The sequence below is a fragment of the Nuphar pumila genome, chromosome 7, assembly GCF_984573655.1.
Source record: "Nuphar pumila chromosome 7, dmNupPumi1.hap1.1, whole genome shotgun sequence".
NCBI classification, from domain to species: domain Eukaryota; kingdom Viridiplantae; phylum Streptophyta; class Magnoliopsida; order Nymphaeales; family Nymphaeaceae; genus Nuphar; species Nuphar pumila.
In genome coordinates this window covers 47543377-47558209 of record NC_143255.1, presented here as the reverse complement: position 1 = coordinate 47558209, position 14833 = coordinate 47543377, and positions in this window count along the sequence as shown.

Here is a 14833-nt window from a genome sequence, read left to right as displayed (position 1 = left end):
AATATATAATGGAGAAGTACCTTGTTTCCATGCTGTATGAGCTTCGTATCCGATGTTATTGGGTATTCCTGTTATATATTGGTTTCACATTACCTGTTTTGTTGCATGAACATATGCCGGAAATACGCGACGAAATATGCGAAAAATTGATTGAGTTTAAAACGAACGGCAGACAAAATAGTATAAAGTGAAACCTATCGATTGCTCTGTCTGTACAACCTAACGAGCCCCTCCATCACCGTTCTCGCCGTCCTCCTCGACAACAACCCAGTCGGTGCAGTCGCGCTGAGCTCCGCCAAGTCCTCTTCCTCTCCCTAGCGAGGTCTCAGCGGATTTGTCGTTCCGGTGACGGGTGTTCATCTCGTTCCGGTGACGGGTGTTCTATGAAAAGTAAATTGTATTCATAAATAGTTTTGTGTTGTATACGCATAACCAATGCTGGTAAAGTTGTTCTTAAGCAATGAAGAATACTGTACGACGAAAGATATTTCTAAATATCGCATTACGTGAACTTATCAATAAGAAAGGTTTGTTCTCAGAAATCGCTGTATTGATGAACCGACGGTAATGTACACCTAAGGCGATTTCTTGAGACGTACTTGTGGATTTATTTGAGACCCAAAGATTCGGTCCAATCGCATTGACTACGATTCAGAATAGCCCTCTGGCATGACATTGTTTTCATTAATGCAGAGTGTTTTTTTATTTAAGATTTGCTTTTGGTTTAATGAAACTGACGTATATACTCGAAAACTGACGGAGGGTGATAGGACGTTTCATTAATATTTGAATGACACAACACACAGTTCCACTTTGCTTCGCGAATAAGGAACCGACAAAATTGACAATTCCTGCATAAACGACTTATTCTTGAATCGAGTGCATAGGCGGCTTCGACGCAGTTGTCGTATCCGTCTATACCTTTTTCATACGTCTGTAAGATCATAATTGAAGAAACCGTCATTTAAAATTCAAGCAATTTTTAAATGCTGGCATAGGTTTTCATGGTCGTAGCAGTGTAGTTTGACGTTAGACCACCAAGCGTATCGCTTTGTACTATTCGTAAAATACGAACACGACATTAATGGCTCTTATTCATCACTTTTTTCATATGCCAACAATAAAGCGATGTTTAAGCATACAACATTTCATAGCGATGTTGAATATTATCATTTCGAACATTAGAAGTCTTTGTTCATTGCACACATCGCAGTCTTACCCTGCGACTGTCAATCACGCGGGTTGAGCGCAAATCTTTTATCAATTACAAGCCTTTTAGATCCTTGCGACGCCTCCGTCAGTTTCTCCTCCGAAATTAGAAAGGACGTCAACTTTTTGCAGAGTTCTTCGCGGAATCCGGGTATATCAACCTGCAAAAACAGATTGTAAACTAGAAGCAATAGACATGCTCTTAATTCCCAATAACAGAGGCCAAGGAATGGCATACATCGTCGAAACAGGGTTCTGCACCATTGTATATCGCTTCAATGTACTTCATTACAAATACGCCGCAATCGACGCCATTATCTTGTAAAGGAGCATGGTATGCCGTGCGATAGATCCACTCGCTGACATCGACTCCCAAAATGGCTATGAGGAAACCGATCTGAGAATAATGCGACCGAAAGTAAATTCATGACCCCAGTACACTAAACGATACTCATATAGATGGAATCTTACGAGATGGGAAATGTCTAGCCGTAAACCACTGTCAACTTCTAACGAATTGTAACACCATAGTTGTTTTTCGCGTAAATCCATCACGTATAAGACCCAATGCTTTTCAGACTGCCAGAGTGTAGGAATCAATATCTGCAAATAGATCGAAAAAATGTTGTTACCACTGTCAAATATTGCACTGTAGGTTTATTTGCTTACCTTTTCACTTGTCATAAGGTCTCTGCAGTGATTACCGTTAACCCAATAAGGTTTGCCGTCTTGAAATCCACTAGAGTATGGCAAACAACGTAATATAGTCTGCAAACCGAAAGAAACATTGCTAACACCAACGTTAACATACGAATCAATTGGACTAAATCAATAATGAAAAGCAACATAAAATACAACCGATATACCATGAAATATGGGCTGACGACGCTCACAGTCTGGCTTGGTGCGTTGCTTTTAATATAATTTACGAAATCGGATATAGTCTGTTTGCAGCAAATATGATGTTGTATTGATCATACGTACACATGGCTTACGTTTATAGACAACTACTACTAGTTTCATACTAACAAAATTACTGATCATGTTGCATTGTGCGAATTCACTGCGCATTCGGTTGATGTCCTCCAGGAGTGATTGACTAAGTTTTCGCCCAACTTCGTCGGTGGATGTTCGACTGAAATGAATGCGGACACTGCAATGACCGATATTTAAATTACATTATATAGTACACAAAAACAAATCACAAAAAATGCATGAAAGAGACGGATTTTGCTGAACATGTAGACTATGTGTAGACAATATACCCATGATTCGCCATTGTTGGTCATGTAGCTCTTCGTCTGCCTCACCGACTATAATTTTCTATGTTCGAGGGCGGATCTCCAGGTTTATGAAGGAACCGTCGGTTTGGTTGTTGCTGGTTCACGAAGTAGAAGACAAACACACCTTCCAGTGCTTGTGCGACTATTTATGACCTAAAAGATGTACTGCTCAACCAACATGATCAAATAATACTGTACGACAACTCAAACATTTATGGGTATCCATTGGAAAATACACATTGAGTAGCCTTTTATTTATAATATATGGATACAACTTTTCACAAGATAACAATAATGATTTCAAAAGGCAAGTGGAGGTGTCGGGAACGCGAAAGATTTGCTGGAGAAGAAGTTGACTAGAGGTGTATGGCGATTTGTGGTTATCGTTGAATAGCGATCTGTGGCATCGCAGCACAGTGATTGACAGTCCTACGCTGCGATGCCACACATCGCAGCACACTTGAACAATCCTTCGCATCACGCTAAGATTGACAGTCCAACAATACTCAATAACGTTCTACGCTGCGATGCCACATATCGCTATTCAACGATAACCACAAATCGCCATACAGTGATGTCATCATTCGCCTTCCTGCAGAAGCAAAAACCCGCTATCTATCGATTTGAACAAATTCAACCACGAACCGCAAGTCGTCAATGACAAACGACTATAAACTCTCAAAAAATCCGGCATTGTGGAGATCGGGTCATGCAAAGAGGCATGATAACTAAGTTAATAGCCCACACGAGATTCCTGTGTCCCAAACCTATCTGTCGACTGCATCATAGCCTGTCATGAAAGAGAAAATATTAGACACTGAATTAAGTTTCACAAGAAATGCATACCTCCTCGCAACATCGATTACATACCAAAAGCCTTGTAAAACTATAACGATCATTGCCGGAAATCTGGTCGGGAGGAATGTAGGTTTGAACGTTTGCTGGTACTTCTGCAGGGTATTGCTGCATGATGGTCATTACACGAGTTAGCTATTTGACAAGCTTCACGCAATGGGAAGCAATATAATGTTTTACATACCTGTTCATTCGAAGGGCTTTGTTGTTTTTTATTACAGGTTGGTTGTTTCTTAGTCCTTTTCTTGCCAACCAATTCTAGTGCACCTTTTGCCCTCCGACGACTGCGATCAGAGGCAGGTTTTCTTTTGATACCCTGCGCTTCATGAATATGTCCATCGTAATCAACAACGTTCACTACTGACTTGTTGAAGATAATGTTTACGCTTCGGCGCAACTTCTCGGGAGTGTCAAGAGAGACATGATTTTGACCTACATTGTTCGATCCCATTATCTTCGGCTGGTATTCATTCGCTGCAACAGACTTAATGTGAATTAACTCCACGTTTTCAAGTAACTCCGTTGCAGCTTTTCTCACACATGCATAGCCTTCTTCGCTTCTCGATGCCAAATCAGCAACATGCATGAATGACCTACACAGTTGTTGGTAACGGGAGGCTATGTGGCACTTCTCGTCAATACCAGATTTACTCGCATTGTCCATAACGAGCATTTCAATCTTCGCGCATCTCGTCCATCTTCGCATTACGTAAGACTCAGGTATTTCTTGTATCTTCTCTTGATTGAGTGCCTTTAATGCATGACAGCATAGGATACCTTTGAATTCATACATTTTGCACGAACATTCTACCCTTCCGTTGTCAACATTGTACATGACATGTGCTTCTTGCCTTTCCTGATGCTTTTCGCCCTGACAAAAAATATGGTATTTGTGCATATTGTTGGTTTGCACCAGTTCTTCTATTTTGCAATTCATGACATGCAACACCTCTTTCTTGATCCATTCAAATACAGTTAGTGTATACAGAGCTGCAGGTCGCATCAATATTTTCATGCCAAAAGTTAGAGGTCGTGTATTGAAGCATTTCACGTCTTGTTCAAGCTCATTCTGTCTTAGACCGTCTACAAATAATTCATATTGTTCCATGAAATAAAACATTGTTAAACATGAATACAGGGTTTTCTTCAGCGTGGCATGCATAGATTTGGCTCTTTGTGTGCTTATCATACCTGCACAAAAGTATTGTCTTCCATATGCCAATGCCCACTTCTCTTTTTCTGCATATAAATTTTGTAACCACAGACAGTCAGCAAGGTCATATGTCTTAATCATTTTGTCTCAATCTGACTTAAAGGTGAACTCGTCTACGCTATGAAGTACATACCTTGTAAAATGTTTGTCAAACCCTGTATTCTGATTAAATATGTGTCCTATGTTCTTTGCTACATTTTGAAAGATATGCCACAAACACAGGCGATGATGTGCATCTGGCCACACATGAAGCACTGCAGCCGCAATTGCGTGATCACCATCTGTAAGTACAGTTTCAGGATGCTTCCCATTCATTGCCTGTGTAAATACTCTGAACAACCACTCAAAGGTTTCCTTGGTCTGGTCATACGCAAAAGCACCGCCTAATATACAACTCTGTGCGTGATGGTTCACTCCCACAAACTGCGCAAATGGCCACTGTTCAGTGTTAATCTTTACTATAGTATCAAACACAAGCACATCATTGAAGCATTCATAATCTAATCTAGACCTTGAATCTGACCAAAACATATTCACAGTATATCCATCTGCGTCCACTTGCATTGCACTAAAGAAACCATGTTCATTGCTTGATTTATTCTGTAAGTAACGAACCAAACAACATATTTCTCCGTTCTTCATGTTATCTGTCCTCTTCCTGCTCAAGTGGTTTCTAAGATCCAAAGGTGTGAATGGCACATTTTCGCGACCACCATCTATGCGGGTAAACAAATTGTATGTCTTCCTTGGTGCAATGCCGGTGCTATCGGCTATTTCAGCCATTGCAGCATGCGCTACAGTTACTTTACGATGTGACCTTAGCATATGAGTCATAAATGATGCAAATAAATCATGATTATGATCACTGATTAAAGTACGCACGACAAATTTCCCATTCGGATGTCTTCTCAAAACCAATATCGCCTGACATCCACATCTTGATTCTGGCGTGCTCCTAGTTGGATTTCCCATTGATTTCTTCCAACCTTGCTTGGAACAGACATATGTCTTTCTAACCAAGGCACCCTGTGCATTTTTTGACCAAGAAAACCTTCTCACACTGAAGCCAACTTTTAAGGCATAATCATTGTAAAATTTATATGCATCTTCTTCGTTATTAAAATGCATTCCTTCTACAGGAACATAGTCAAGTGCAATTCCATGTACATTCCCAGTTCCTACGGTTTTATTAAGTGTACTGACATCAAAATCAGGATCATTATTGAATTGCATTTCTTCTCCTGGAACATTGAAGTCAAGTGTACTTCCGTGTACATTCCCGGTGCATACACTTTTATTATGTGCGCTGTCATGGTAGTCTACCTCATCATTGAATTGCATTTCTTCCACTGGAACATTCAAGTCAATAGTGGGTCTAATGCCTGCACCCTTCTTTTCATGTGCATCGTTAGTGCAGATGTTCAATTCTTCAGTTGGGTCATAAGTATAGATATTCAATTCTCCGGATCTTTCTATTGATTGAGCTACATCGTCTTTATTACAACCTGATGATAAGCTCAATAATGTTTTAAGCAATATATCAATTTGTGTTTGCAGCAACATAGCAAACAAGTCGATATTATCTCACAAAAACGAGAGTCTGTTACTAATACAGCGGTTTGAGATACAATGCATATGATGAGTGAATGTAGGATACCTGATGGGGTAGAGGCCCTTCCTAGCATCTGCAAACAAGAATTTCTGTCAACAGGTCCCAGCGTCTTACAAATATCGATAAGTTTCCAACCTTCTTAAGAACAAGATCTACCTGCAATAACCAAACAAAGCCTTAATGACACACAAGACGACATGCCTTCTTCATCGATAGCATGATGCTGGGAAGCTACTCACGCCCCCTTGATGGAACTGGTTGGAATGTTTGTGCATCATTGCTTTCTTCCTTAATGCCTAACAACAACGACAAATAAAAGAAGACAGTGGAATGTTTTGTAAGCAATATATCAATTTCCGTTAGCAAGCGGCATAGGTTTACTACGATTTAATCAGGATGCATATAAGAACAGATACCACTAGGGTTACGCAAGTCAAAGCAACGATTTAATGAATGAAAGTATCAAAGCAAGTGCGGTTTGATGTTTGCTTATGCTGAGCATCGACGCGTCGCTTACCATGCCAATAAAATAAACATGTCGTACATGTGTGTTGACGATAACGCTCTCATAATATCCACGAGGCTCTAAAGCAAGTTCAATAGAAGTCGCTGAGAAAATCGCCCCGCCATGCGTGTCAAGATGTGTTTCTGCACCCAAACGTTTTCAAAGTCTGTGTACAAATATCTTACAAATACATATTACAAAACATATAATATCTTACAAAACGATATGTATAGCGATTTGTCAGATATTGAAAATCGATACGGCAGTTCAGTATTTATAACTTACAACTCGACGATACAAAAACATACTATCTAAAAGGTCGATAAATATATCGCACAATAAATTACAAATCGATAAGGAAGAACTTGAACATAATAGCAAACAAATCGATATTAACTAACAAAAATGTATCTCACAAAAACGAGAGTCTGTTACTAATACAGCGGTTTGAGATACAATGCATATGATGAGTGACTGTAGGATACCTGATGGGGTAGAGGCCCTTCCTAGCATCTGCAAACAAGCGTTCTTGTCAACAGGTCCTAGCGTCTTATAAATATCGATAAGTTTCCAACCTTCATAATAACAAGATCTACCTGCAATAACCAAACAATGCCTTAATGGCACACAAGACGACATGCCTTCTTCATCGATAGCATGATGAGATGAAAAGCTACTCACGGTGCCTTAATGGCACTGGTTGGAATGTTTGTGAATCATTGCTTTCTTCCATAATGCCTAACGACAGCAGAAATGAAGAGAAGACACTGGAATGTTTTGTAACACAAGGCAGGCACGAGAAGGCGACAGTGTGTTGTACAACAGGATAAAAAACAAGGCGGAAAGCTCGACTGGAGACGAAGGCAAAGTTTGCGTTGATAATGGGAGCAACTGTTACAACAGATGGCGCAGGCGAACGTCTCCACTTTAAATGGTTAACATCAAACTTTCTGGATGGAGGACTTTTTTGTCCTTTTCCCCACCCGTCGTTTCACAACTTTTGAATGGAGGATATTTTTGTCATTTCCTCGAACCGTCATTTCAGGGCAAGAAAAGCAAGTAAGGGTGATTAAGTCTTTGCAACAGCACCAGAGTCCGATGCAAAGTTATGTCAACATACACGGGAATACGAGCCCCATGTGCATGAATACGTGGCGCTCATTCGATCCCCCGAACACGGACGTGGGATTCAGTGAATCATCGGGGGCGAACATACACAACCCTCCCCTCTCCATTAATAGAAAAAAGAAAAGTGCAACATACGCTGGGGACAAGCGAAAGCTGTCTTGACTCCACACTGGTGCTTTAGAGCGAAATGAAGTCTCGATGAATCTCCCGATTTTTCGGACTCTTCAAGTATGGCAAACACTGCTATCTTCAGTGTTTCACAGACACCTGGGAATGCCTCCAACTGTATTCAAGCCATTGCAACTTTGTCCCATCTGCCACATGGGGCGTGCATTGTCCCACTCAGTTGCCACACTCAGAGTGGTAAAGAGAAACCACTGCATTCGAGCACACACATGAACCATCGCACAACACCGCCTCTTGTTGAACTCCATGTTGACCTTCTATGGAGATAAACTTGAAACCAGCGACCTTCATGTCATTCCAACTCCTGGCCATGAAGCTGAGTACTTAGGTTTTGGTGCTTCTGTATACCGATTCTGGCAACAACGATATGGGACCAGGCCAAAGGCTCTCCAACACTGCAACCAGGCTACCAACTCTATTCCCACTCAGAAGCTGAACTGGGTGACAACTTGTGGGTGACCAAGTCTGCTAAAAGAAAAAAGAGTCATGTGACTGATGGAACAAAAATATGTGCATATAAAAGTATAAACAAATTACCAAGAGGATGACAAATACTTTCTAAGGGACTTCGACATAATATAACACATGACAAATAGTTTCATAGGACTTCAAATAATTTCTTTCACTATCAAATGAACCTTGTAAAGGTTGTTTTAGTCTATATGGAGTTGGCTATACTTCCATATGGTTATGAGCATTTCTATATTGGATGTCAAAGCTCATATGATCTTGCTATGCTTTTATGTGATGCTTCGAAAAGTTTGCAAACCCAACCAAGAATATCTGAAGTACCTGGAGGAAGTTCTGATAAACTTATTCCAAATCTTCAATGAATAGGTGTTCATATGGGAAAATATAGGAAATGTCTTTGCATAATTCATCCCTACTGCTGGCTATATCAACCATTGACCATACAAAGACACACATGAGCATGCACACACGCACAGATATATATAAACACATGAAACTAAGATAATTATCAAATGAAAACATGAATATAGTATACACCTTTTAAAGTTTTAAAAGAACTAGAATTTCCCACTTTCCTTTGGGTTTTTTGGATCTTTTTGAAGTTTTGGTAAGAAAAAGAAGACATAATGATGTGTAATTTGTTAGACTTGGAGTTTTTGTTTATTAAAGCTACAAATAGAAACTATAACATTTTGAACCTTGTAAAAATAACAGTGTTCAAAGAATTACTATTTAGGCTGGTACATTGCTTAGACTGATCCAAGCACCCAATTGGTTGAACCAGTGTTATCAAAAATGTGTCTTGAGGCACAAAAGGCGCGCCTCGCCTTGAGGCGCGGCCCTCTGTGCCTCAAGGCGCAAGACTGACGCATGATGCACAAATTTTTTTTTTTGTACAACAAGATTTCTAAGACATAATCAACAAGATTTTTGTAGATTAATCTCATATATTTTCCAGTTATTTCAGTTATATAATCAGTTTCTTAGTATATTTTAACTTTTGTTGGTTAATCTCATATATTTTCCAGTTATGTAATCAGTTTTTAGTTACTTTTATATGTTATTCTCATATTTTTTAGAATAATCTCATATATTTTAACTTTTGTAGGTTAATCTCATATATTTTCCAGTTATTTTAGTTATGTAATCAGTTTTTAGTTACTTTTATATGTTTATCTCATATTTTTTAGAATAATCTCATATATTTTAACTTTTGTAGGTTAATCTTATATATTTTCCAGTTATTTCAGTTATGTAATCAGTTTCTTAGTATATTTTAACTTTTGTTGGTTAATCTCATATATTTTCTAGTTATGTAATCAGTTTTTTAGTTACTTTTATATGCTAATCTCATATTTTTTAGAATAATCTCATATATTTTAACTTTTGTAGGTTAATGTCATATATTTTCCAGTTATTTCAGTTATGTAATAAGTTTCTTAGTATATTTTAACTTTTGTTGGTTAATCTCATATATTTTCCCATTATGCAATCAATTTTTAGTTACTTTTATATGTTAATCTCATATTTTTTAGTACTTATTTGAGTTTTTCTATTTCTTATTGGTTGTTATTGTTACTCCAACCTTGTGGCAAAACAGGATTTAAGAAAAGAGATCTCAAGCCTAGAGGCACGTTCTTAAGATCGCTATTTTTAGAACTTCAATCGCCCCACTCCGAGAATTCCGAAGATGCGAAAAGGGGTTTGTTGCGACTGAGTTTCCAGGATACAACTAGGCTTGAACCTCAAGAGAGTCACTGCTTCTCAAGAAGAGATGATCTCTACCACACTTGAACTCTGCAAGCCAAATCGAGAAGAAAGGAAGAAGAAGACTGGAGAGTCAGAAAATTCTTGTCCTTCCAAAAGACTGAAATAAAAGACATTTATAGACTTTTAGAAAGGCCAAAACATTTTGTGATAAATGAGATTAATGGTCATAAACCCGACGGTTTGAAAATAGGATGAAAAGGTACCTGAATGGTCACCCACCTTTGATTGTCAATCAAAGGCCTTCAAAACCGTCCAACAGTCACAATGGACCATAAACCCGATATACATGCAACTTAAAACCTTTCAAACGGCCAGATAATCTGAAACCAAAAAAACAAAACGGTTGCACCTGATATGCAACTCGCACCGCTGCAAGCGTGCGAAGTGCGTCATCAAAATGCCACAATGAATCTCAAGCGCCCTTGTGCACATACGTGCGCGTGTGTGTGTGCAAATGGCACGTCCATTCCTGCACGATGCGCAACAACGTCCGCAAGCCACCCAAAGATAGAAGGCTTACCAAAGTAAAGAATAGAGAACATAGACTGTATTTAAACCACTAGAAAAACTGGTTTCTCTTAGATATGGGACTAAACTTTTTAAAGCACTTTTGATGGGAAGAAAATCACCCATTTTAAAATTTTTCTAACAGTTATTTCATCAATAAAGCATTTCTTTATTTATTTGTATTTTTAGATATTTTTTTATAATGTTTTTAAAGTTTTCAAAAAAAGATTTTGAGGCTTACGCTTTACGCCTCGACTCAATTTTTGGTGGAGCGCCTCGCTACACCTCAATGCTTTTCACAACACTGGGTTGAACCAAACTTTGGGTTTGACCTGTGACATTGCTGGTGATACTCTGACCCAACCCTAACTGGCCCATATGCCTATTTCATCAATAGCTGATAATTCAAATACTTGCATAATTGTTATTTGTCTGTGAACCCTCTTACAGCTAATAAAAACTAATGATGCTAGTTGCTATGTGGCTATCTACAGAAAATAATTTAAGCCATTAAAAGTCTCTGAATTATTTGCACCTGATCCATCTACTGTGGGACAAGCTTTATCTGTATAATGGGGGAACAAAATGCTTCTTTGCACTTTCACTTTGTTTTTTTTTTTCAGGATGTCTCTACTTACCTCACAAATATAGCAGCAGCAAAATGTTCAAATTGATGCATCAATATCAATTTTATGCATCAAAGTGTCTTATGTTAGTGGTTTTCTATCTTTTTTTAATACATGGTGGACACTTATGCATGGAAATGACTGCACAAAGCATTGCCTCTGATAGTAGCTAATTTTTCTGTTCAATTCTGTTGTTAGTTGTCTGCTTTCTTTTGCCATAAATATGCTCTCTGTTCATAAGAAAGTATTAATAAATGATTTGAAAAGATTTAGGACTTTGTTTTTTTGTGTGGACTTTGACCTATGCAAAGAAAATTATTTCAAACCGTGTTTTTGTAGGACTATGATCCATATGACTGCTCCATTTAGTGAACCTGAAAAATAATGCGGAAATTATGTGCTTCATTCAGTCCACATATATGGGTGAACGTACACTCTGGAATGGAGGTATCAAAATGTCTCGTAAATTTTGAGATAGAAATTTTTTTGTAGTATTCCTTATCATTTCTTAATGGCTGAGTTTGATTTGATGTTATTTATATTGAGAATTGTATTGCACCTCATACAGGAAACATAAAGTAGTGGACTAGATTGTGAGGAGAAAGTTTGGTTTGCTTTTATTTAACCTGTTCATGGAGAAGGCTGCCGGCCTGAATAATTGAACTATATAAAAGCAACTTTATTACCTATCAAATAATTTAAGTGTACAATTTGCGCGAGAGCTAAACATGTGAAATGCTAAGCTCTGGTGCAGTGTTGTTAAAAGTGCGCCTTGAGGCGCAAAAGGCACGCCTCGCCTTGAGGCGAGGCCCTCTTCAAGGCGAGGCCCTCTGCGCCTCAAGGCGCCAAGGGTAAGGCATGAAGAAGAATGTTATGATTTTTTCAAAGCTACATGGTTATATAATCAGTTTTTTTTTACTTTTTTATAGTTTTTTTTAATTCTTAATTATATAATTAGTTTTCTTAGTTTCTCAGTTATATAATCAGTTTTTTCGTTACTTTTTTATAGTTTTTTTAATTCTGTTATGCTGTGTAGTTTTTTTCACAGAAGAAGAATGTTATGATTTTTTCAAAGCTACATAGTTATATAATCAGTTTTTTTTACTTTTTTATAGTTTTTTTAATTCTCAATTATATAATTAGTTTTCTTAGTTTCTCAGTTATATAATCAGTTTTTTTGTTACTTTTTTATAGTTTTTTTAATCCTATTATGTTGTGTAGTTTTTTCGCAAAAGAAGAATGTTATGATTTTTTCAAAGCCACATAGTTATATAATCAGTTTTTTTTACTTTTTATAGTTTTTTTTCTTTTTTATAGTTTTTTAATTCTCAATTATATAATTACTTTTCTTAGTTTCTCAGTTATATATTCAGTTTTTTTGTTACTTTTTTATAGTTTTTTTAGTCCTGTTATGTTGTGTAGTTCTTTCACAGCTACATAATTTGTTTCGAAGTTATATAATTACTTTCTCAGTTATATAATCAGTTTCTCAGTTACTTTTACATGTTACTCTCATATTTTTTAGTATTTATTTGAGATTTTTTATTTCTTATTGGTTGTTGATTCATCAATAAAGCATTTTTTTATTTATTCATATTTTTAGATATTTTTTATAGTTTTTTTTTAAGTTTTCAAAAAAATTTCACAGCTACATAATTTGTTTCTAAGTTATATAATTACTTTCTCAATTATATAATCAGTTTTCAGTTATGTTTACATGTTACTCTCATATTTTTTAGTATTTATTTGAGATTTTTTATTTCTTATTGGTTGTTGCTTCATCAATAAAGCATTTTTTTATTTATTTGTATTTATAGATATTTTGTATAGTTTCTTTTAAGTTTTTAAAAAAAAATTGAGGCTTACGCTTTACGCCTCGCCTCAGTTTTTGGTGGAGCGCCTAGCTACGCCTCAACGCTTTTCACAACATTGCTATGGTGAAATCAGCAGCCCTTAAAAAATGTTCATGTACAAGCAAAAGAAAATTGTTTTTGGCAGAGTCACGAGTCACATAGAATCGGACGGTTCGTGCTAATGGAAAATTTGCAATATTTTTTTCTTTACCTTTTAAGTTTTTAACGAAAACCCTTAAGGTCTTCATTGTTCAACCCTCGATGGGAGAGAGGAGAAGTCAAGAAGGTGCGGTGCGGCTGCAGCTCCAGCCATTCGACGAGAACTCTGGCGTGAACAACGACGCCTGAAAGGAGTTTCCAGCGTGAACAATAACTCCGACATGGTTTGCCATATTGTTTTTTTTTTTGCGTTTTGTATTTGCAGTGCAAACAGTAACTCCGGCGTGAATAATAACTCCGACGAAGGCACATCGACGGTCAATAGTAAGGCATCATCGCAGCTCCGACGCGTCTTCTCCAGCAAAAATAGTGCATCAGCGAGATTTTTCGATGCCACCAGGTATGTTTTTGTGTTTCCCCTTTTGTGTTTCTTTCCGCCGCCGCGAGAATTTCTGACAAGATTTTTTGATGAGATTTATGAAGGTATGTATGTTGTATGCACACTCTAATCAGGTTAGTGGTGTGTACTATGCACACGCACGCAAATCTGATTTCTTTTGGTGTGTGTCACAGTCATATGCACACAATCTAAGTAACGAGTACAAGTTTTTAGGATTCTGATTTGGTTTCGATTTTGGGTAATGGGTACAGGTTTTTAGGATTCTGATTTGGTTTCAATTTTGGGTACTACCTATATAATTTATTTATTTTTTGGCAACGAAGCATGCACTAATGGGTTTTTTTTTGTTGATCATGCTAGTGTTAGTAGTAAAAAAAATGATAACTTGCTTATGTTGATGAGCATATAAAGTGTTCAGTTTGTGTGCATTATGTAGTGTGTTATGTACCATGTATAGTTTTATGTGTGCATCAATTTTTTGGGATCAGGTGCAATTTTGAGTCTTTGACCCACTTGTAAATCTGTTCGCAAGGTTCAGGTGGGCTGAACCTCAATTGATTTGAGGATTCATGTGGACCGAACCTCAATCGATTTCAGGTTACAGTTCACTGATTTTCTATGATAGGTTTGGACTGATCCATAATAAAAATTGGGTTGACCAACTTTTCTTGGTGGGTTTGGACTGCTCTACAATGAAAATCGAGAGTGGCTGGACCAAATAAATCATGGCATTTTTTTAGTTCTTTCAATCATTACTTTGTGCATAATCTACAAACTGTATCTATGTTTTTAACTTTTCAAATTTAACAGTTCTAGATTTATCAAATCATCAAAGAAATGTCAGAAGAAGGATCTTCAAGGACTCCAACAACTTTCACTAAAGAAAAGGACCCTCTATGGGATTTTGGGTTACCTCTTGCTAAGAAAAAGAAGAGGGTACAATGTACTTGGTGTACAAAACAAATGAGTGGTGGCATTAATAGACTTAAGTATCATCTTATTGGTATTAAAGAAGAGGTGGAACCATGCGACAAAGTTGAAGAATCTGTAAGGAAA